The following is a 24,341-nucleotide window of genomic DNA, read 5'->3' as shown; positions in this document are numbered from 1 at the left end:
CCCCCGCCCCCCGCCCTTGCATTCTGCCAGCCCAGCCGCTGACATAGTATCGGGCTCGGGGAAGCTTCGTGCGGATCAGATCTGCTGTGGCCGTGTCCTCGTGCGGCCTCGTGGCTGCTCTCCGTCCGGCACTGTCTGGCGGGAGGGAGCACGAGGTCACCAGGCGCGCCCTCCATTATGCAGCCGGGGCGGGGGGGCGGTGGCGGATCCGGCCGGGGAGGGGGTGTGTGCGGAAGAGACCCCCGCGGGAGATGGGAAAGGAGAGCGCCAGGATACCCCTAGCCCTCGGGTGGGGAGGAGGTGCAGGGAGAGACTCCTTCCCGAGATGGAAGGAAGGCCACAGGTGCGGGAAGCGGGGCACAGAGAGAGACCCGGGCCCGAGGTGAGGGGAAGTACAGGCAGAGGCCCCGGCCGAGATGGAAGGAAGGCCACAGGTGCGGGAAGCGGGGCACAGAGAGAGACCCGGGCCCGAGGTGAGGGGAAGTACAGGCAGAGGCCCCGGCCGAGATGGAAGGAAGGCCACAGGTGCGGGAAGGGGGGCACAGAGAGAGACCCGGGCCTGAGGTGAGGGGAAGTACAGGCAGAGGCCCCGGCCGAGATGGAAGGAAGGCCACAGGTGCGGGAAGCGGGGCACAGAGAGAGACCCGGCCCGAGGTGAGGGGAAGTACAGGCAGAGGCCGGGCCCGAGGTGAGGGGAAGTACAGGGAGAGGCCCCTCCCGAGATGGAAGGAAGGCCACAGGTGCGGGAAGCGGGGCACAGAGAGAGACCCGGGCCCGAGGTGAGAGAAAGTACAGGGAGAGGAGGCCCCTCCCGAGATGGAAGGAAGGCCACAGGTGCGGGAAGGGGGGCACAGAGAGAGACCCGGCCCGAGGTGAGGAGAAGTACAGGCAGAGGCCGGGCCCGAGATGGAAGGAAGGCCACAGGTGCGGGAAGCGGGGCACAGAGAGAGACCCGGGCCCGAGATGAGAGAAAGTACAGGCAGAAGCCCCGCCCGAGATGGAAGGAAGGCCACAGGTGCGGGAAGCGGGGCACAGAGAGAGACCCGGGCCCGAGGTGAGGAGAAGTACAGGGAGAGGCCCCTCCCGAGATGGAAGGAAGGCCACAGGTGCGGGAAGCGGGGCACAGAGAGAGACCCGGGCCCGAGGTGAGGAAAGTACAGGGAGAGGCCCCTCCCGAGATGGAAGGAAGGCCACAGGTGCGGGAAGCGGGGCACAGAGAGAGACCCGGGCCCGAGGTGAGAGAAAGTACAGGCAGAGGCCCGAGAGGGGAGGGGATATAGAGACACCCGCCCGAGATGGAAGAAAGGCCACAGGTGCGGGAAGGGAGGCACAGAGAGAGACCCGGCCCGAGATGAGAGAAAGTACAGGCAGAAGCCCCGCCCGAGATGGAAGGAAGGCCACAGGTGCGGGAAGCGGGGCACAGAGAGAGACCCGGGCCCGAGGTGAGGAGAGGTGCAGGAAGAGGCCCCTCCTGAGATGGAAGGAAGGCCACAGGTGCGGGAAGCGGGGCACAGAGAGAGACCCGGGCCGAGGTGAGGGAAAGTACAGGGAGAGGCCCCTCCTGAGATGGAAGGAAGGCCACAGGTGCGGGAAGCGGGGCACAGAGAGAGACCCGGGCCCGAGGTGAGAGAAAGTACAGGCAGAGGCCCGAGATGAGAGGGGAGGGAATATAGAGACACCCGCCCGAGATGGAAGAAAGGCCACAGGTGCGGGAAGGGAGGCACAGAGAGAGACCCGGGCCCGAGGTGAGGGGAAGTACAGGCAGAGGCCGGGCCCGAGATGGAAGGAAGGCCACAGGTGCGGGAAGCGGGGCACAGAGAGAGACCCGGCCTGAGGTGAGGGGAAGTACAGGCAGAGGCCCGAGAGGGGAGGGGATATAGAGAGAGACACCCGCCCGAGATGGGAGGGGAGAGCACAAGGAGAGACCCCCAGCTCCGGGGTGTGGAGGAGAGGTGCAGGAAGAGACTCCCTCGAGATGGGAGGCCAAAGGGGCAGGGAGAACCCCTGCCCGAGGTGAGGAGGGGGACTCAAGGAGCCAGAGAGGCTTGGCTCCAAATAGGAAAAGCTCCAGGTCTTGAGGTGCCTGGCGTGGTGGGGACCCCCTTGTATAAGCAGGTATTTACTTAGGACCAGCCATTTTTCATCTCTGAGCCTCAGTTTCTTCATCTCTGAAATGGATCTTTGAACTCGACTCTCTTCAGTCCAAAAGAATGTTCTGGGAAGGGAGGGCCTGGGCTAACACACACCTGAGGGAATTTGAACCTTCCCGCTGCCTTCTGCCAAAGACCTCCCCAGGGGGATCTCCCTACCTTCCAAAGCGTCCCCTTTCCATCTCGGGCTAGTTGTGATCATTAGGAGCGTTCTCTGCACTAAAGCCCAAAGCTACTTCTCTGGAACTCCCGCCAACGTTGCACAGCTCTGAAGCCCCTGGGCAGTGAGCTGGGGTGCAAAGCCCGAGCAAAGTCTCTGCTCTGCAAGAGCTTAAGTTCTCTTGGGGGGCACAGCATGTGATCTTAGCAGTATTTAAAAATAGGGACTGGACTGGTGATTTCATTACTGTCAGACACATAGCAATTGGTATAGCCACATATTGATTTAGAAAACCTTAACACATTTTATTAAACATTTCCCAATTACATTTTTGTCATAAATAATATAAATACGTTTTTAAAATATTCACTAGTTATATTGCTTTATAATTTATATCCTTTGTCTCTCCTGAGTTTAGGTATCAAAACCATAGTTATCTCTCTTTTTTAAAATTAGAACTTTTTATTTTCAAAACATGCACAAGTGTTTCTACTGGGCTTATACCCCAAAGAGAAAATAAAGAAGGGAAAGGGACCCGTATGTGCCAAAATGTTTGTGGCAGCCCTGTTTGTAGTGGCCAGAAGCTGCAAAATGAATGGATGCCCATCCATTGGAGAATGGCTGAGTAAATTGTGGTATGTGAACGTTATGGAACATTATTGTTCTGTAAGAAACGACCAGCAGGATGAATACAGAGAGGACTGGAGGGACTTACATGAACTGATGCTGAGTGAAATGAGCAGAACCAGGAGATCATTATATACCTCAACAACGATACTGTTTGAGGATGTATTCTGATGGAAGTGGATCTCTTTGATAAAGAGAGCTTTAATTGATCAAAGATGGACAGAAGCAGCTACACCCAAAGAAAGAACACTGGGAGATGAATATAAACTGCTTGCATTTTTGTTTTTCTTCCTGGGTTTTTTCTACCTTCTGAATCCAATTCTCCCTGTGCAACAAGAGAACTTCGGTTCTGCACACATAGATTGTATCTAGGATATACTGTAACCTATTTAACATGTAAAGGACTGCTTGCCATCTAGGGAAGGGGGTGGAGGGAGGGAGGGGAAAAATCAGAACAGACGTGAGTGTAAGGGATAATGTAAAAAATTACTCAGGCATGGGTTCTGTCAAAAAGTTATTTTAAAAAAAAACATGCACAGATAATTTTTCATCATTGACCCTTGCATAGCCTTGTGTTCCAAATTTTCCCTCCTTCCCCCCCCACTCCCTCCCCTAGATGGCAAGCAATCCAATATTTGTCATACATGTCAAAATATGTTAAATCCAACACATGTAAGCATACAATTATCATGCTGCCCAAGAAAAATCAGATTAAAAAGGGAAATGAATAAGAAAACAAAAGCAAACAAAAAGAGTGAGAATGTTATGTTGTGATCCACACTCAGTTCCCACAGACCTCTCTCTGGGGGTAGATGGCTCTCTTCATCATAAGATCATTGGAACTGGCCTCAATCATCTCATTGTAGGAAAGAGTCATCCCAATTTTAATGCGGAAGTTTCATTGGCAACCCTGCTATGGGGAACTCCCAGATGAGGAAACGACCTGTAGGATTCAAATGGCACCTTCTCTGAAACGGGGTCATAGAGCCTTGAGAAGTTCAATGAATTACTCAAGAGTTAGGCAACCAGTTTGTATCAGAAGGGAGACTTAAATCCAGCTCTTTTAAGTTGAAGTCTCCATCTGCCATTTCCATATACTAGGTAATTTTTTTTTTTTTTTTTTTTTTTTTTTTGCAGAGAAAGGCACCAATCCATGGGGGAATCCATAAGCCTTTGAACTGCAATTTGAAGGATATTGGGAATTCTAAGGTTTGGTTGCTCTATAGAACGCATCTGGAGCCAAGCAGAAAAAAAAAATTAAAATTCTCTTGTACTTTAGATTGTCTCATCATGTAAACTTCTCCAGTTCCTTCACTTCATCCAAATAGCATGAACTCTTGGTCCCATCTTCTGGTCACCCTCCTCTGGATGTTCAAATATAGCAGTACTGCCACCTCTCTTATTCTGGACACTACCTCACTAAAGCCTACGATCGCCTTAGCTTTCTGGCTTCCTGTGCCATATCAAACATGTCCACTAAAACCTCCATGTCTTCAAATGAACTGCTCTACAGCCACACTTCCTGATCACGGTATACTAAAAGAAGCTCATTTTTATTTATATTTACCCAGGGAAGCCTTTCTCTTTACTCTTGTTCATTTTTATTGCATTGGATTTGGCCTTCTTTTCTATCTGGTCAAAGTCCTTTCGAGCCTGATTGTGATCTAATCTGTTAATTATTTTAGTTTTGTGTAATCGGCAAATTGGATAAGCAGGCCATCTGCTTGTCCGAGTTATTAAGAAGTAAACGGTAGGACGTGTCCAAACAGTGACACTGAACCAAAATGATAGCACTGTGTCTGGCCAATTTGGCCAGAAGAATAACACGGGAGACTTAAGATGTGTTTTCCCTAAACTTAGTAGAAAACTACCTACTCCCATCTTCAGAAGTCTAATATCCCTGTCAAAAGAAGAAATGAGATTAGGTTGCCATGATCCATTGGTGAAGCCAATGGCTCTTGGGAATTGCTCCTTCCGTTTCGAAATGTTATTAACCATGTTTTTAATAACACAGCCTAGATTATCCCTACGGACCCTTTGGGGCTGGACATTCTAAGAAATAACTCATGTTTTGTTTAACATTTATTGGATTATTTGCCATCTAGGGGAGGGGTGGGGGAAGGAGGGGAAAATTTGGAACACAAGGTTTTGCAAGGGTCAGTGTTGAAAAATGATCTGTACCTATGTTTTAAAAATAAAAATCTTTAATAAGAAAAAAAAATAACTCATGTTTTTATAGCCAAGGCACTCTGCATACATTATTTTATTTGATCTTCACAAGGTCATGTTTTATAGCTAAGGAAACAGGCTGAGGGACTTGTCCAAAGTCACATAGCTAGTAATGTCAGGTCAAATTTGACCTCAGATCTTAAACTCTAAATCCAGTTTTCTCTCCACTGCGCCACCTACCTGCCTATCTGATCAATCTAGTCTTAGTTAAACATAGTCTTTACTGTAAATGGAGATTTAAAAAAAAGAAAATTAATAGAATTGAGGCATTAATAAAATGTTATAATCTGTGACAAAAAAGTGTCATACTTAATATAAGATATTTGATATATTAATTATTGAATTCTTTAGATTTAGTATATTAAATGAATGCATACTTCCTTGAATCCTTCATTGGTGGGGGGGAAAGGGGAGAGAGAGGAAATGAACATTTGCCCTGCTTCCCAAGTAGTATAAGAGCCTGAATTTTTTTTTTTTTTTTTTTTTTTGCTGAGGCAATTGGAGTTAAGTGACTTGCCCAGGGTCACACAGCTAGAAAGTGTTAAGTGTCTGCGGCCAGATTTGAATTCAGGTCCTCCTGACTTCAGGGCTGGAGCTCTATAAGAGCCTGAAAAATTGAAGGAAAAGACAGTTTCAAACTTTTTATGTAATAAAAAGTTATCCAACATTGCTCTGAAAGTAGGTCTCCTTTCCCCCCCCTAAAAATCTACCTTGTAGAAATCCTGGATGATCTATTCAGGGGTCCACAGCTCCCAGAACTGATTATTTAATTTTCATTGTGAGCATTTATACCTCAGAAATCAGCAAGCACTACCAATCAAAGTTTTATTTATTGTTTTATTAGCTGTCTAAATATTAAAGTGGAAAAAGTGTTAATGCAGTTTAAATGTAAAAGTGCGTCCTCCCTACAATTTTTGGGGAGCCTTGGTTGTTAATCATTTATAAAGACACTCCTGCCTCAAATTAATGTTATTCTTCAAGGTCCACCTGTTTATGTTTTCCTATCAAAGATGATCTTTCTGCAAATCTGTCTGATGATCGGTTCATAGAATGAAGTCTAAATAATGGAGGTGTCCATTTTCCCTTCTCTCTGAACAATGACCCCTGGAACTCTGGGTTTCGTCTTCCAGTCAGTTCCTTCTCTCTTCTTTTTTTTTTTTCTCCTTTTCATTTTTACATAATATCAAGTCACCAAGTAAACACAAGCTCTTGAGTTGCCTTTAAGCATCTGCCCATTCAGAATGGCATTTCAGGCGTGAGTAACAGCTGGAGTCACAGAAGCTGGAGGTGGGGAGCCTGTCGGAGAAAAACGGAGGAAGCCACAATGGCCCGTCCATCCCTCCCTGTTTCAGCTGAACTACATTGTACCAGTCATGACCCCATCTGGTAGTTTTCTTAGCAAAAATACCAGACTCGTTTGCCACTCATTTTACAGATGAGAAAACTGAGGCAAACTGAGTTAAGTGACTTGTCCAGGGTCACATTAGCTGGGATGTGTAGGAAATCAAATTTGAATTTCAAGCCCAGGCTGGGTCCACTATGGTGCCACCTAGCTGCAACTACTTTATACCATGCTTCCTGGTATACTGTTTAGTGAGTATTCAAGAGATGTGGATTTATTTCTTTCCTTATCACAGGTATGAGGAAGCTCCCTCCATGGATGCAGGTAACGCACCTGCTCTACAACTTATCTTGGAGCACTTCCTAGGCCCCAGGTCACATGGCTGGTGTGGGTCAGTATTTAAGCACAGGTCTCCCCAACTCAGAGGCTCCCTCTCTAACCACTGGGCCGCTCCTCCTGTTTAATTTGCCAATCTGATTAAATTATGAGATGGAATTGTCAGGGCTCTGCTCAGGACTATAAGCAAAGAAGCACCCTTGATTCCTGGGGAAATGCTGTCACCTTGTGGCCGCCGAGGGAAACTTCACAGCTGGGAGGGCCCAAAGGGGCTGGGTAGGGAGAGAGAGAGCCACTTCTCAGACAGCAAGGACAGTCTCCAAAAGGGCAAAATGTGAAAGAGTACAGCATCTGGGTGGCCTGTGGGAAGAGCTTTAGTTCGGGCATCTGAGGCCCGGGTTCTAGTTCGCGCTGATGCTCTCTCCTCCTGTGACCATGGCAAGTCACTTCCCTCCCTAGACCTCAGTTTCCTTTTTTGTAAAATCATGGCCTCTGAGGACCCTTCTTGCAATCTTCTGGTCTCCCCCACCACAAAACCTCAGAAAAATCAGAAACTGATCAAATCCCTTGCATTCACATCCTTAATTGAAGTCTCTCTCTCTTTTTTAAGTCCAACTCCTTTATTTTATTTTTTAATGATTTTATTTTTTGTTACTCCACACTTTACAAACACTAATTAAGGGGCAGCTAGGTGGTGCAGTGGACACTTCCTAGCTGTGTGACCCTGGGCAAGTCACTTAACTCCAGTTGCCTCAGGGGGAAAAACACTAATTAGCATGAGAATTTCTCTATGCCAAAAAAAAAAAAAAAAAAGTAAAAAACAAATTGTACATTGAGATGTTTCTCTAAACTCACAGCCCCTTATAATCAATTCAGTTTATTTATTGAGTAATCACCTGGGAAGGCTCTTGTTTCAGATACTGGGGGAAATGGAAAATGTAGATAAAAGATGGTCCTTAATGGGACGGGTAAGATATAGTCATAGATTTAAGACAGAGGGTATTAAGTGCAGAGGGCCAAACAAAACTGTATTATTATAATTATAATCCCTAAGCTGTTCCCACCAAGAATATTCAGGTCTGTAGCCTCAGAACCATGGACAGGGAGAAAACAGTGTAGGTTGGGCTTAATGGCATTGGTGGGTGACACAGTGGGTCTCGGCCCCTGGAAACTTTGGCCCCATCCAGCTTTGAATTAGTCTTTCTGGCTTCTCCCTGGTCACAACACTAGCTGGTCAAAAAACATCAAGTGCTTATTACTTGAAGCTTAAGAACTATATATAGCTGAGGCAATTGGGTTAAGTGACTTGCCCAGGGTCACACAGCTAGGAAGTGTTAAGTGTCTGAGGTCACATTTGAATTCAGATCCTCCTGACTTTAGGGCTAGTTCTCTATCCACTGAGCCATCTAGTTACCCTCGGGGTACTCCATTTAAACAGAGGTCTTGGAGACCACTAGCCTCTGATCAGAGGGTATGGGTATTCTTTTGGTGGGGAGGCAATTGGGTTAAGTGACTTGCCCCAAATCGCAGAGGTAGGAAACTATCAAGTATCTGAGGATACATTTCCCCTCAGATCCTCCTGACTCCAAGGCTGGTGCTCTATCCACTGTAGCGCCACCTAGCTGTCTCCCATAGTGGGTACTTCTGAGGTGTGAGTTCCAGGGTCAAACCTGAGAATCCGAATAATTAGACATAATGGAGGAGTCAGAGGAGAACAGCCTGCTGGGAAATGAAGTGAAACCCTCCATTCCTGGACTAGGCTCCCTGGGTACCTTGGCCCAGCTCCCAGGCACCTCCTCTCTGCAGCCTTCCGTGATTCCCCCAAGTGAAAATGGGCCTCCAAAACCTCAGAACACTTCACTTGGGCCTCAATTTAGGGTTTATGTGGGAACCACTTGAATTCTCTGGGACTCAGTTTCTTTATCTGTAAAATACAGGCTATGGTGGCCTCCAAGGTTCCTTCCAGACCTGAATCTAGAGCCAGATTCCATTAGAATTATTTGCCTTCATGTTATATCCTTATCCCATCAGGTGCTGGAACTTGAGGAGGATATTTGAGTGTCAGCTCCTGTCATGGCTGAACATGGTGGGCATTTAATAAAGATCTGGGCCTTCGGGTAGTCCAGTGGTCAGCCATTCACCCGATGGACATCGATTCTGTCCCTACTGTATGTAAAGCCCCGGGCCGGACACTAGTCGTGGGAATTTGCCGTCTCCAGATGACCTCCAGCCGGATCGGCCCCTTGCTCGACCGGTCCTTCCCTCGTAAGGCCGGGGCGTTTTTCGGAGTCTAAGACAGGGAGTCCGTGAGCCCGGTGCCTTCTCTCCCGTGCTACCCCTTTTCCCCCTCTCTATTTCTGGCAGAGCTTGGCAAGCCACAGGCTTGACCCCTTGACCCCTCCCTCCTCCCAACCCTCTGCCCTGAAGGTCAGTGATGAAAGCGGATGGAAGCCTCCCAGCAAGGGATGGGAGCTTGGACGGGGGAGTGTGGTATTTGAGCTCTGTCCCCAGGGGAAATTTGCTAAGGGGACAGTACCCCATTGTTCAGGGTCCCAGTCTTCTCTCAGCCGCGCCCCCACCCCTTCCCCAGCTCAGGCTCCGCAGAGCGCAGAGAATACATCACTGGATTTCAGTCTGAGGGAGAGAGAAAAGCTCAATGCCCTCATTTGACAGATAAGGAAACTGAGGCTGATAAGGTTACGTGATCCCGCAGCTAGTAAGGAACAGAACTGAGGTGTCAAGCCCAGCCTATTAACCCCAAATCCGAGGATATGTTCTCCACAGTCCTGCTAGGAGAGCCTTCCTTCTCAGGTTCCATAGATAGGAAGATCCAACCCTCTGCAGTCTGGGAGTTTCCATGCCCCAGCCTGGAGGGGGCCGGCACAGTCCGTGGGGCTGGCTGTCACGGGCATGGATTATCCCACATCTCAGTCACATCCTTCCCTTACAGCCTCCCCACTTCCTGCCCTTTATCCTGTCTTTATTTCAGAAAGGCCGTTCCACAGCTTCCATCTCCCTCCTCCCTTTACCCCCAGCCCCAGCCCAGAGTGAAGGAAGCGGATGAAAAGAAGGCAGGGTCAGGGGTTAATGAGCCCACTGAGGCCCGAGCTGATGGATGGACAGAGGCTGTCACTGGGGGAGCTATTATCAGGCCCCCCAAAGAGGGTCAGGAGCACTAGGAATCCCCTTTGCCTTTGGGGGAGTGGCTAAAGGCGCCTTTGATACACTGTGAGAGGTCCACTCCAGGCTCGACGGGGACGGTGACAAAGGCCATTTGTGAGGGAGCAGAAGCAGGTCCTTGGGTCTTTCTGGCTGCTGAGGAGGACTAGAGAGGCAGCTTCTGATCCCTGTCATGTTGAGGGACCTTGGAGAGGTCATTGGAGCCAGGTTCTTCATTTTTACAGATGAGGAAACTGAGGTTTATAGAGAGATTTGCTCCAGGTCACTCTAGGAGGCAACAGTGAAGCAGGGAATCAAAAGTCTTCTGACGCTACATCTAGGGCTCTTTTCACTTTAGAATATTTCACTTAGCCTCTTTGACCCTTAGTTTCCTCATCTGTAAAATGGGAACCATCATGCTTGTGTTCCCTGAAAGAGTCGTTGTGAGCTAAAGGACCCCATACACCTTAACATTCAAAGTGACCAAACTTGACCTCGAGGAAGAAATGAGCAAGTGCACCTTTTTCTTTGTAAAGTTGGAAGGCCATGAGGCTGAAACGCTGTGTCTAGTCTGATATATTGACTTTTTTCCCCACTGTCTTTTTTCATACTTTGTGCAAGGGATAGATCCCTAGTTAGGGGAGAGGGAAGGTAAGTGATAAGAAAAAAAATCAACCAAAAATTTAAATATTATACTTTAAAGCACCATAGAAAAGGGAAAATAAGCATGTATATAGTGCCTACTGTATACCAGGAACTGTGCTACAAAAACAAGATTTACAAGTATCTCTCATCCAATCCTTACACTAATTCGGAGTGGTAGATATCATTATTATCCCCATTTTACAGATGAGAAAATTGGGACAGGAAGAAGTGAATTGATTTTTGAAGGGTCACCCAGCTAGGAAGTGTTTCAAGTTGAATTTGAATTCAGGTCTTTTAGAAGCCAAACCCATCACTGGAAGCACTATAGTGCCCCCCAGCAGCCTCCAACAAACAGTAACAATTATTCCTCTTTCCCCCACTGCCTCTTATCTTGTGAACATGCTAAGTCTCCCAGGGGAATGTAAACTCCTTGAAGGCAAATTCTGTTTCAATTTTGTATGACTAGCTGAGGAGCACAGCACTTTGCATACATCAAGTGCCTAATTAATGTCCTTGAATGGAATGAGTCTCTGGGGCATCCTCTTCTGGAAGTCAGAACCTGGGCTCAGTGCCACCTATAGAGGGGCAGAGGGAGGGTAGAGAGAACAGGTGGGATTACAGAAGTGCTACTGCTTCTAACAGATTGCTACTAAAACAATTTGCTGTCAAGGCCATTGAAATATCAAATAAGAGAAGTCAGAGACAGAAACAGAATGTCAGAGACAGAGAGAGATGGAGAGACAGAGAGAATCACAGAGACAGAGACAAAGTTGCTAAAACATTTTGCTGTCAAGTCCATTGAAATATCAAATAAGAGAAATCAGAGACAGAAACAGAATCACAGAGACAGAGAGAGACGGAGAGAGAGAGAATTACAGAGACAGAGACACAGAGACAGAGTCAGAGAGACAGAATCACACAGAGACAAACACACAGCATCAGAGACAGAGAGAGATGAAGACAGACAGAGAAACAAAGGCAGAGAGACAATCAGAGACAGAAATGGAGACAGTGAGAGACAGAATCAGAGACAGACAGACAGATGGAGACAGTGTCAGAGACAATGATAAAGATAGAGACAGATTCTGATCACAGAGAAAGTCAAAAAAAGACAGAGCAGAAAGACACGTTCACATATGGAAAACTTTCATCCAATTAATCCAATGCAGCAACATTTATTGAACTTGTTTCCTTCACTTGCTGTTCTTCCTCTACCTCCTGAGCACTTCTCCCCTGTCAGAGCCATAACTAAGGTTGGGCAATCCGGGATCTGTCCCAGGGTGCTGAACTTTGGGTATAGAAACAACAGAGCTTAGCACCTAGTACAGAAAAAGTACAGAAACAACAGAGCTTAGCACCTAGTACAGAAACGAGTACAGAAACAACAGAGCTTAGCACCTAGTACAGAAACAACAGAGCTTAGCACCTAGTACAGAAACGAGTATAGAAACAACAGAGCTTAGCACCTAGTACAGAAACGAGTATAGAAACAACAGAGCTTAGCACCTAGTACAGAAACGAGTACAGAAACAACAGAGCTTAGCACCTAGTACAGAAACGAGTATAGAAACAACAGAGCTCAGCACCTAGTTAATGAGAATCCTGAGTTTTAAAATGGGACACGACCAGAACAGGAGTGAGCCCCTTCTTCTCCCCTGCCCTGTCTCCCGTGGCCATTTCAAATAGGTGTGCCTATATGAGTCCTCTGTCTCCCAGCCATGGGCCATCACCTCGGCTGTTGTGACCTTAAACAGAGAGTTCATTTTCTGCCACATGTCCCAGGCACAGTTAGGTATAACTCAGGTATAAAGAATTCTGGGTGACGAGATGCCTCTGAACCCATTTCCTCCATCGTCCTCCACCTGGGGAATCTCCCTCTGTCCCCTCCCCATTTTCGTCAGGGTCGTCTTCGAGAATGAAGGACCACGGCTCTTGTGAGCCATCATTTCAAGGTTGCCGCATCCATAATCTTGCCATCCTTCCCTCCTACCTTTGCCTGCTGTCCCCTACTTCTCTCCCTGTCTATTTACCGGTCAGTTGACAAGCATTTATTAAGTGCTTAATGTGGTGGGAGGGGGAACTGCTGGGTGGCACAGTGGAGAGAGCACCCAGCCTGGAATCAGAAAGCCCTGAGTTCACATCTGGCTTCAGACACTTACTGGGGTAACCCTGGGAAACTCCCTTTGCCCTGTTTGCCTCAGTTTCCTTATGTATAAAATGATCCAGAGAAGGAAATGACAAAACACTCAGTATCTTTGCCAAGAAAACCCCAATGAAGTCACAAAGAGTTGGGCGTGACTGAAATGACTCAGTAAGAAAAATGACATGAAAGGCAGAACTGACCCTAAAGCCAGGAAAACCTGGCATCAGTCTCACCTCTGACATACTCGTCACAAGACCCTGAGCTAGTCATCTGCCTTCTCAGTGATCTAGAAAGTTCTCTGAAATGCTGAAGTTTGGGAGAAGGTCCTGACTCACATTGGTCAAGTTTCCTCCTCCAGGAAGTCCCTATCCCAGTAAAATCGCCAATGTGGTCCCTAGCTTTTATCTTATCAGGACTTTAGTTCTCTCTGCCAACCCCATCTAATTACTCAGGATCTCATCACTAAGCACAGGGGATACAAGAGATGGACAAAAGCAGTCTCTACCGCAAGGGGCTTTTACAAGGAGACAACATATAAAAACCAGGGAGATATAAGTTACGGACAAAGAGGAAGGGGAAGGTGCCATCTTTGACATGGTTCAAGATAGGCTTTGGGCTACATTTTGGCATTCTGGGACCTGAGGAATAGTTCAATCTCTCTCTCTCTCTCTCCTTCCCTCCCTCCTTCCCTCCATCTTTCTTCTTGTTCTTGTTCTTATTCTTGTTCTTTTCTCCTCCTCCTCCTCCTCCTCCTCCTCCTCCTCCTCCTCCTCCTCCTCCTCCTCCTCCTCCTCCTCCTCCTCCTCCTCCTCCTCCTCCTCCTCCTTCTTCTTCTTCTTCTTCTTCTTCTTCTTCTTCTTCTTCTCTCTCTCTCTCTTTCTCTCTCTCTCTCTCTCTCTCTCTTTCTCTTTCTTTCTCTCCCCTTCTCTGAGGGTCTATCCATCTGTTGCTTGTCTCCCCTCCTCCTTCTCCTTTTCTCTTCCTTCTGTCTCTATCTCTGTCTGTCTATCTGTCCCTGTGCTTCTCTCTCTCAATGATGGGAAGGTTAAGGGATTGGGGTATCAGGGTAGGAAGATTCAGAAGGAATCAGTTCTTCCTTGTTCTCTAGCCAGAGTGGAAGTGGGCAGAGCCTTCCAAGGTCCAATGACCCTGCCCTGGAGTCTGGGCCAAATTCCAGGGTGAGTGGGTATCTGGAGAGCCAAGGGACCAGGGAGGGAAAGCAAATGGGGAAAGAGGCACCCAAAGGGGACAATGGAACTATCCCTGATCAAGAATAATCCTTGTGAGTGAAACAGGGGGAACAAAAGCCAGAGGAAGGACAAAGGGGAGGGGTGGCCAAGATGTGAGCTTGGAAGACAGAGAATTCAATGGAACAGTAAAGGAGGGTAGGACCCAAAGAAAGGGATTCTGGGAAAGAAATGAGAAGAAAGGTGGGGAAGGGAGAGGCAAAGGAAGGAAGTGGCCATGTCTGGAGGCTTGAGAGGAAAGGCAGAGGGTGAAGATGGAAACAGAAAAAACAAAGAGGCTGGCAAAAGGACCTTGGAGAAGGGAAGGGAGGGGCAAGGAGGCTTGGGAATCCATGATCCTTGGGGAGGAGCCCCACACTCTGCTTGCCCCTTGCCATGGCTGCTTCTTCCACTGGCACCCCATACCTGGAGCCTCACTACCCTCTGCGCCACCTTCTCCCACTGCCCCAAACTCTACTCTTCCCTCCCTTGTTTTACTGGCATGAGTCGGCGGGCATCTCATTAGATCACTGGGTATTAGGAGGGGTGACTTTGCCTGCCCCTCCGTTAGTGAGAACACCATGTTAAGGAGCATGAAGAAGTGGGGAGGGGGGATCCCACCAACCACGAGAGCCCCTCCTCCCCAGCCCATCACCACCGTTCCTGCCTCCTCCCCATTCCATCAATGGATGCCTTGTTGTCCAGAAAAGGGAATGAGAAGAGCAAAGGAGAGAGACGGGACATGTGATCCCAAGGACTTTATTTAGCTGCTTTCCAGGTCTCCTCCCCCCAATCCAACCCCCCTCGACTCCCCCTCTGCCCCCGGTTGTCAACTCTTCACCACTCAGCAAAAGTGAGAATGCAAAGGGGAGGGGCGGGGGAAGGATCCGACCCAACGCATGCCCATAGTGCTCCGGTTGTCGCTGCCCATCGCCCCACCCCATCCAGAGAGAAAGGCCAGAAGCGAGATGACCCTCAGTGAACGCTTGTTGATGGTCTGTGCTATGGGAAAGCAAAGGAATGTCGATTCTGGTCTGCAGAATCGTGGGAGAACTTTGGGGGACATGACACAAGGAGGGGGGAAGACAAGGGCTGCCTCTTCAATGAGTCACCAGCTCCCACCACTTCTCCAAGCTCATTCTCCACTCATGGCAAGGCCATGGAGATAGCTTTCCACCTTAGCAGCCTAGGGAGTCTTGGGGGATGATAGAGGGACCTTGGGCTCAAAAAGAGCCATTCGTAGGGGAAGGAAAAGGAACTCAAGAGGGATTTTGAGCAAGAGTCCGTTCCTCCCCTCCCAATCTGAGAATGACCTCCAGGTAGCCTACCATGGCTCACAGAAAGAGATCCTGGCTGTTGTCTCTCCACTGAGGAGGTGGAGAAGGAGGATGGTCGTGGTAGGATTTCTAAACAACCTGTGAGTAGTGATAGCTGCCCTATAGGAACCCAAATGGCCGGTTCCAATTGGGAACCACAACTCCTTCGTGCCTGCCTTTCTTCCCTCTTTCCTTCCCCCTTCCCTCTTTCCTTCCTTCCTTCCCTTCTTCTCTCCACATAAGAGAAGGGCAAAAATTCTCTGTACCCCAAAGAGCTTTTATAAGGAGACAACGTGTAAAAACCAGGGAGATATAAGATACGGACAAAGAGGAAGGTTATCTTTTTTTCCCCTTACCTGTGAGTATCTGCCCAAAGCAATATAAATTCTGATCGCTGAGATCTAACAGGATGTCTTGGGGTATGAGGACTAGAGTTCTTTCCTAAGGATCATGCGTTAAACCCAGATCCCTCTGGCTCTCGTAGATTGGCCAGCAATAGGGCCCAGCCCAAACCTCGCTTGGTCATCTGGGGGGCTCTGTTGGCTTAGAATGAGTGTAAATAGCAATTTGTTTCTGTTTTGGCCCGAAACTCTGAGGGTCTTCCCCTTCCAGATTCATTTTGGTTTTGTTTTTCCACCAGGTAAAAGGGGACTTTTCTGCCTCGTTTCCTACCTAGCTTTAATCACTCAGTCAAACTGAGACCTGGGAAAGAACTTTGCTTTAAAAGGCCAAGGTCCCACTGCATCCAGCACTATCTCCAATCATCCTGATTTGTATCTTGCCATTGGACCTATATGACTCTAGAGGAGAAAGTGAGGCTGGTGACCTTGCACAGTCCTCCCTCCCTCAAATCCAACTCTCTTGCATGGGATGTCATGGTCCTCTTCAAGGAGCAAGGACAAACAAAGAAGGAGTTCTGGCTGTGAGCTAGAGGCCACACCCAACCATGCACAGTACTTGCTCTATCCAACAAGGATAAGATGGTCTGGAGGTACCCAACCCCAAGAAGGAAGCAGAGAAAATTAGAGTAGGGAAAGGGAAGACAAAGATGAAAGAGATAAATTAAAAATGTCTTTTTAAAAATCAAGAAATAAACATTTTAAAGTAAATCAAAAAAGACTTAGGTTCAACTTTGGCCTCTGTCAATAACCATGTGACGTCAATCAAATCATATGATCTCCCTGGGCTTCCATTACATCCTCTGTAATATTAGGGAATTGAATTGGGGACCTTTAAAGGCCTTCCCAGGTTTAGGGTTGCAACAATGTAGTCATCCTATGGCTTTAACATTTAAAAAGCACAGGATGGATTGTGAATATATATATACCAGTACCCAGGACAAGCTTGGAAAACCCTTAATTTCCAAATATTTTCCTCTCATCTGCCTTTCAAGAGCCATCCTTTGATCCTTTATAATATATCAGAGGGAGGGAGAGAGAAAAAGGGAAGAGGAAGAAAAAGAAAAAGAGAAGAGAGAGAAAGGGGAAAGAAAAAGAGAGACAAAAGAAGAGGGAAAAGGAAAAGAAATGGAAAGAAAGGAAAAAGAGAGAGAAAAAATGGAGAGAAAGTAGAGAAAAAGGGAAGGAAAAGACAAAATTAGAAAAAAAAAAGAGAGAGGCATAAAGAGGAAGAAAAAGACAAAGCGAGACAGAAAAGAGACAGAATTAGAGAGCAAAAAAGAGAGAGAGAGAGAAAAGAAAGAGACAAAATTAGAGATAGAGAAAAAGAGAGGGAGAAAGAAGAAGAAAATGACAGAGAAAGAAGAGAGAGACAGATAAAAAGAGGAAGAAAATTGGAGGAAAAGACAGTAAGATAAAGAAGAGATAGGGGAGAGGAGAAAGAATGAGAGGAGATAAAGAAAGAGAGAAGAGACACAGAGAGGGCAGAGGGAAAGGAAAGAGAGAAAAAAGATAAAGAGAAAATGAAAGGAAGAGATAGAGACAGAGACAGAGAGAGGGAGAAAGACAAAGGGAAGAAAAAGGGAAAAACAGACAGAGTGAGAGTGAGAGCAAGAGAGAGAGAAAGAGAAATACAGCCAAAGTAACCAATCCACTACCTGGGCCTTGACTGCCTTGGCTAAAACATTGCCTGGATAGAGCACAAACTCCCCTCGGTACAAGGATGGTTTGTTTCTGGTTTGTTTGATTATTTTAAAATTTCTAGTACCTGGTATACTATTGGTGCTAAATAAATGCACGTTGACTAGATGATGTGTTTAGTGTTCCAAACCCATAGTCCCCCATCTCTTTTAGTCAAGATGAGCTGTGCAGGAAACACTTTGTGTAGTAGAGCATGTCTCCGGACTGACTGAAATAGAAAAACAAAGTGTTCTCTAGACAGTTTGAGGAAAAAACCCAGTTGGCTTCAGTTAATGGGATATTTCAGGCAGAAGTGACTAAGGAAGGTTTAGAGTCTGGATAACTGCACAGAGACATCTGCTTTCCAGTCTTTCTGCAGTGGGGACGTGACAGTCACCCTTCCTCCTTTCTCCCGGACACGCTCCACAATGTTCATTAAAAAAAAAAAAAAATCACGTAACTAAGGATAATCTCGTTTCCAGACATTTCTCAACACCCCCTGAGATCACCGAAGACACCCTGGGGACAGGGGTTGCAAAACTCATTGGTGTGTAGACATGGCATCAGTATAAATATTTCCAGTTGAGAACAAAAAAGAGGATTCCTGGGCCGTTCACAGAGCAGCCCGCCCCTCTCTCGAGGACGTACCCAGGTGATATGTCAGTAGACAGCAGCCGGAGCTGTACGGGGGAAGTGCGGAGGCTGCAGGACTGGGCCAGCTCCGAGTGGAGACAAAGTCTCACTCTGGACTAGAGAGAGAGGGAGCCCTTGGTCTGTTTTTAACCTTTTCTCAAAGCACCTGAGACTTTGGGTCTTCCCTCCCCACAAGCACGTACGCATCCACATACATATAGTCAAACAATCCCAGAGCCGCTCAGTAATGGAAGAAGGAAAAACACACAGTTCGGAATTTCCGACATCATCAACATTCCTTCTGGGCCTGTGCTGACGCCGAGACACCGCTGCCTCGCCAGCCCTCCCCATTCCTCTGTGTGTGTGTGTGTGTGTGTGTGTGTGTGTGTGTGTGTGTGTGACAGAGATACAGAATGGAACCCAAGTGATGGGGAAAGAGAGTGATTCAAAATGGCGGACAGCTCTACCAGGCCAGCTCAGGAGAGAGAGGGAACCATGGTCATTTCTTGCCCCTCATCAGTCGTTTGGCAGTTAAGGGGCGTGGGGGTAGCCAGAAGGAGGGAGTTGAGGCTGGTGGGGGCTGGGGTGGGGGGGAAGTGCAGAGACAGAGAAAGGCAGGGAATGAAACAAAAGGTTCCTTTGTAGGATGGAGGGGAGAGGGAGAAAAGGGAGAGCATTACCAAATGCCCAGAAGCCATATTTGTAACAAGAGAACTATTCTCTCTCATTGCTTAGAAAACAACAAGTGAGAGAGAAAGAGAGAGAGAGAGAGAGAGAGAGAGAAGAGACAGAAAGGAAAGGAAAAGAGAAAAGATGATATAGAAGAGAGACAAAGAGAGAAGGGAGAGAAGAAGAGAGAGAGAAAGAGAAAAATGACAGAGAGAAGAGAAAAGGAGGGAAAGAAAGAAAGAAGAGAGAAGAGGAGAGAGGAGAGGAAGAGAAAAAGAAGAGAGAGAAGGAGGAGAGAGAAAAGATAGAGGGAGAAAAGGAAAGAAGAAGAAAAGAAAAAAGAAAGAAAGAGGGAGGAAAGAAGGAAAGAAGGAAAGAGAGAGAAGAGGAAGGAAAGAAAGAAAGAGAGAATGAAGGAAAAAAGAAAGAAAAGAAAGGAGAAGAGGAGAGAGAAAGAGGGAAAGAGAGAGAGGGAGGAGAGGAAAGGAAAAGAGAGAAAGAAAGAGAGAGAACAGAAGAAGGAAGGAAGGAAGGAAGGCAGAAAGGAAGGAAGGAAGGAAAGAGAAAGAGAGAGAGAGAGAGAGAAAAGTAAAGAAAGAGGAGGAAGAAGAGAAATTGGATGATTTAACCTCATGGGCACAGGCAAAAAGGGCTGGAAATGGATCTGCAGAGAGAAGGGTGTGTGGCATAGGCTGATTGATAGAGATGGTGGGATGGTTCTGGGCCTGAGCTAGGGTAAGGTCCTTTTCCCTACCAGGGGAGATTCATCTTCTTTCAAGAAGGCTCTGTAGGGCCGGGCAGGTCATGGGTTAGGAAACCAGAGTTGCCCTTCCAGCTATTCCCGGACCCACCCTGACTCACATTTACAACCTTATTTGGCCACTTTCTACCATCCCACTCTACAATTTCCCCTTCATATCACACACAACCACATCCTTCTCACCACGTCCTCCTCTAGCACTTCACCACGGTCTGGAAGTGACACTGGAGTAGAGAAGGTCCTACCAGGGGAATGCAAGCTCAGGAAATCTGTCCCAAGATGGAAAGGAGTAGGCTGTGAGTCTGTCCTCCAAGGACCAGGTAGCTAGGGTCAGAGGCTGCCCAAGGTCAGACAGGGGCTCGATACTAAGCTAGGCCCACGCCACCACTCTTAACAACTGTCTACTAATGTACAGACAGTGAGGCTCTGGAGACGAGAAGGTTCACCTCCTTAAAGTTTCCCAAACACCATGGCTCAGTGGTGGAATCAGGCCCTCTGCTCTCAGATACTCCTAGCTGTGTTACCCTGAGCAGGTCATGTAGCCCTGCTTGCCTCAGTTTCCTCAACTATGAAGTGGACTAGAGGAGAAAATGGCAAACCATTTCCTTGCCAAGAGAGCCCCAAATAGGGTCACGGAGAATCGAAAACAACTGTATTGGCTGAATAATTAAATCAAAGGATAATAGCTCTAGCTGGGAGGGGGCTCAGAAGCTAGCTAGTCCAAACATATTTTACAAAGAAGGAAACTGAGGCTGAGACAAGTTAAAGGTCCTCTCCTTCCAGGGCATATAGCTTTGGAGCTGGATCAGCAGGAGATCCCCGGATGACAAGGGACATCTCTCATCCATTCTTATTTTAAAAATGAAGAGAAGAAATCGCAGTGACACAGGGTGTAAGCGGCAAAACCAGGCTTCTGCCTGCAAGTCCATCAGAGCCTCATCTGCTTCCCAAGCCTCTTGCCTGTCTAGTTATGTTTAACCGGTGCTTGGGAATCATGATAACTAGCAAAAGGTGGGGGGTTTGTCTTATTTAGTTTGGACAGATGTACTTTGAATTTGGATTGTAAGGGTAGGGAGGGCGGCGGCATCAGGAAGGAAGGAGGGAGTGAGGGAGGAAGGGATGGAAGAAGGGGGGAGGGAAGGGAAAGAGAAAGGGAAGGAAGGAAGGAAGGAAGGAAGGAAGGAAGGAAGGAAGGAAGGAAGGAAGGAAGGAAGGAAGGAGCAAGGGAGGGAAGGGAAAGAGATGGGGAGGGAGGGAGGGAAAGAGAAAGGGAGGGAAGGAAGGAAGGAAGGAAGGAAGGAAGGAAGGAAGGAAGGAAGAAGGAAGGAAGGAAGGAAGGAGGGAGCGAGGGAGGAAGGGATGGAAGAAGGGAGGGGGAGGGAGGGAAGGAAAGAGAAAGGGAGGGAAGGAAGGAAGGAAGGAAGGAAGGAAGGAAGGAAGGAAGGAAGGAAGGAAGGAAGGAAGGAAGGAAGGAAGGAAGGAAGGAGAGGAGAGAAGGAGGCAGGTTTTAAGGACAGTTAGGCTACGGAGCCCATGACTGTCATCTCCCACCAGCCTGGATCATGCAGTGAGGCTTGTTCCCAGAGGGTTTGGGGGGATGAGCTTTTTGGTTCCTATAATACAGAGAAGCAGCGGCCCCTCTACTCCCAGCAGCCCCCTGGGGTGTCGGCTGGCTCCAGACAAGGTGTGGAATTAGAGAAACTGGGCCGATGGGTCTGTGTTCCAGTCCTGGCTGATGTTCTTTCACAGTATGACTTTGGTCAAGGCTCTCTGTCCCTCCTCGGTCTGTCGGATAAAGTTGGACCAGATGTTCTCTCTCTCCCTTATTTCCACCTCTAAATCTCCAATCCCACCGCCCATTTTGCAGGTGAGAAAATGGAGGCCCAGGCTGCTGGGAGGGCCAGGGGACGGCGTCTTGCTTCTCTTGGCATCCGCCGGTGCCCCAGCCATGCCAGGGCCAGGGCAGCCAAGTGGGAAGTCACATGGGCTGGGAGTGGTGCCTCCTGCTCCACCCCTGCCCCCCATCCCTCGGTTTTTCCTTCATCAGTTCTTCAAAAACAAGAGAGGAAATCATGTGGAAACACAAATCCGCCGGCCCCTCTCCCCTTCCCTGGGGCTTTCCTAGCTTGTTCCCCGCTGCCCCCAGTTGGGTACCTGGGGGGGGAGCGTAACCGCAAACACCCCAGTGGTGTTCCGCAGCCTCTCGGCCCAGCCCCCAGCTCCGGGCTGTTTGGCTTGGCGAGGGCCCGCTGGCACCGGACTTCACCTGGGCCACTCGGGCTATGTGGGGCTGGCGGCTAGCCCGCTACCCCAGGACAGGATCCAGAAGAACCAGCCCCGTGCCAAGAGGTCCTCCAGAGCTGGAGTGGGGAGTGGGGGTGGCTCTCAGCTTAGGCTCCCAAGGGTAACCTAAACTCCCTCCCGAAGCCCCCTAGACAATCCCCCACCCCCAGTTCTAAGCTCTTCTCAGTCTGTCCCCACCCCCCAAGCTGGGCACACTGGAGAGCCTTGAAGAAATCTCCATACCGGCCACCCCTGCCCCCATCCTGCAAGATGGCATAGGGAACTTTAGAAAGCTAAACTAGGAGTCCTTCCTGCTGTATGACCCCGGGCAATCACGTAACCCTGTTTGCCTCAGTTTCCTTATCTGTAAAATGGGGATAATAATAGCATCCATCTCCCAGGGCCGATGTGAGGAGGAAACACAACATTACTACTATCATTGCCACAATTCTCTCACAGCCGTAGCCTCATGCCCAGGATGCCCCCACCCCTGAGAACCCCCTGCCCTTTGCTATCTGTGACCCAAAAGGTCATCTGGTCCCCTGATTTACAGATGGGGAAACTGAGGTGCAAGGTGGTTCAGGCCCACAAGATCCTAGTTCTAAAGCTAGAGGGGACCGTGATCTAGCTTCCTCATTCTAGAGAAGGCAGAAGGAGGTGGCGTGGAGGGTGCATGTCTCAGCATCACAAAGTTCTCAGTGACGAAGCTGGGATTCAAACCCGTGTTCTCAGACTCCGGGTTTCACTGACTACTCCACCGTCGGCCTGAATGTCCGGCATTTTTGTCCCAGGCCGAGACCAGAAGAAAGTTTGAAAAGGCAGAGTCCAAATCCACACCCAGGCATTTTCTTTGGCTGTTCCTTGCTGGAGGAGTAGGGTGAGGTTGCAGAGTCATCGATGGAGGCTCTGGAAGTGGAACTTTCAGAAGCAGAAGGGTCTTCAGAACAGGAGATGGAAGAGCCAGGGGGACCAGAGGTCAAGCACCTCTTGACCTCTGTGGATGAGGATAACATACTAAGTGAATACCATAAAATATCATTAGCTCCACTTTATAGATGGGAAAACTGAGGTTCTAAGAGCTCATAAAACCATAGGTTTAGAACTGGAAAGGAACTTGGCAGACTATTGAGCCCAACTTTTTCATTTTCCAGAGGAGGAAACTAAAGTGCAGAGAGGAAAGGACTTGCTTTTTTGAGAGCAATTTTTTAAAAATTCATTATTTCTTTTTTTAAATTGACTTCCAAATTCTGTCTTCTGAAAAGGAAAACAATTGATATCAATTATACATGCGAAATCACGTAGAACAGTTTATTTCCATATTACCTATATTGTCAACAAAACAAAAATAAAGTGACAAAATTAGATTTTTATTTACGCTCAGAGGGTGTTAGTTCTTTCTCTAGAGGTGGACAGCATTTTGCATCATGAGTCCTTTGGAAATGTCTGGATCAAGATATTTATCAGAGTAGCCAAGTCTTTGACAATTGGAACCATAGCATTATTACTGTTCCTGTTTCTTCTCACTTTACTTTGCATCAGTTCATATAATTCTTACCATACTTTTCTGAAATCACCCCCCTCATCATGTCTTACAGCCCAACAGTATTCCATCATAATCACTTGCCACTCAGCCATTCCCCAACGGATGAGGATCCTCTCAATTTCCAATTCTTTGCCACTACAAAAAGAGCTGCTATAAATATATTTGTCCATATAGGTCCTCTTCCTTTTTTTTTTCTGATTTCTTTGGAGTACAGTCCTAGGAGCAGTATCGCTGAGTCAAAGGATATACTTTATTGGAACAAAAGGATTTGCAACTGATCGATGCTGAAAAATTACCCATGCATATATCTTGTAAATAAAAAGCTATAAATAAACAAAAAAAGGATATACTTTATATCTCTTTGGCCATAGTTCTAAATTGTTCTCCAGAATGGTTAGATGAGTTCACTGCTCCATTAATTCATTAATGCGTCTATATTCATGTATTCCCTTCATCATTTGTCCTTTCTGACAGGTGTGAAGTGAAACCTCAGAGTTGTTTCAATTTGCATTTTTCTAATGGATAGTGATTTAGAACATTTCTGAAGCATGATTATAGATATGTTTGATTTTTTCTTTTGAAAAACATCTATTGATTTAACCACTTAATATTTAATCATTGACCATTTAACAATTGGGAATGGCTCTTATTTTTATAACTTTTACTCAGTTCCCTATATGTTTGAGAAATAAAACCTTTATCAGAGAAACTAGCTGCAAAAAAAATTTTTTTATATTGCTTCATTGTCTCTGGTAGTTTCCCTGATTATCTCTTTTAATTATCTCTTTTTTCGCTTATCCCTGCCTTTTTTACTTCAACTAAAGCATAATAGATTCTGCTCCTACCCTTTATTTTAACTCTACTTGTGTCTTTTTGTTTCAATTGTGTCTCTTGTAAACAATATATTGTTGCATTCTGGTTTCTAATCCATTCTGCTAGCTGCTTCTGTTTTATGGATGAGCTTATCCCATTCCCATTCACAGTTATGATTACTAACTGTGCTTTCCTTTCATCCTATTTTCTTCTGTTGACCCTTCTCTCT

General features: G+C 47.3%; 1 long non-coding RNA gene across 10 annotated transcripts; it reads left to right on the top strand.

Moving 5' to 3' along the window:
* Positions 1-60: 60 nt before the first annotated feature.
* On the top strand, positions 61-1,903 carry LOC127538270 (uncharacterized). Of its 10 annotated transcripts, none has more exons than XR_007947707.1 (6): positions 61-434; positions 617-779; positions 873-924; positions 1,016-1,145; positions 1,533-1,623; positions 1,746-1,903. It is a non-coding gene; the product is annotated as an uncharacterized LOC127538270 (long non-coding RNA). The 10 variants fall into 10 exon arrangements; XR_007947700.1 differs by having other exon boundaries at positions 61-525; XR_007947708.1 differs by having other exon boundaries at positions 61-564; positions 655-779.
* Positions 1,904-24,341: the final 22,438 nt, after the last annotated feature.

The sequence above is a fragment of the Antechinus flavipes genome, chromosome 5 (genome assembly GCF_016432865.1).
Source record: "Antechinus flavipes isolate AdamAnt ecotype Samford, QLD, Australia chromosome 5, AdamAnt_v2, whole genome shotgun sequence".
In the NCBI taxonomy this organism is placed as follows: Eukaryota; Metazoa; Chordata; class Mammalia; order Dasyuromorphia; family Dasyuridae; genus Antechinus; species Antechinus flavipes.
The sequence above is the reverse complement of the archived record's forward strand: the minus strand, read 5'-3'. Positions and strand labels throughout refer to the sequence as shown.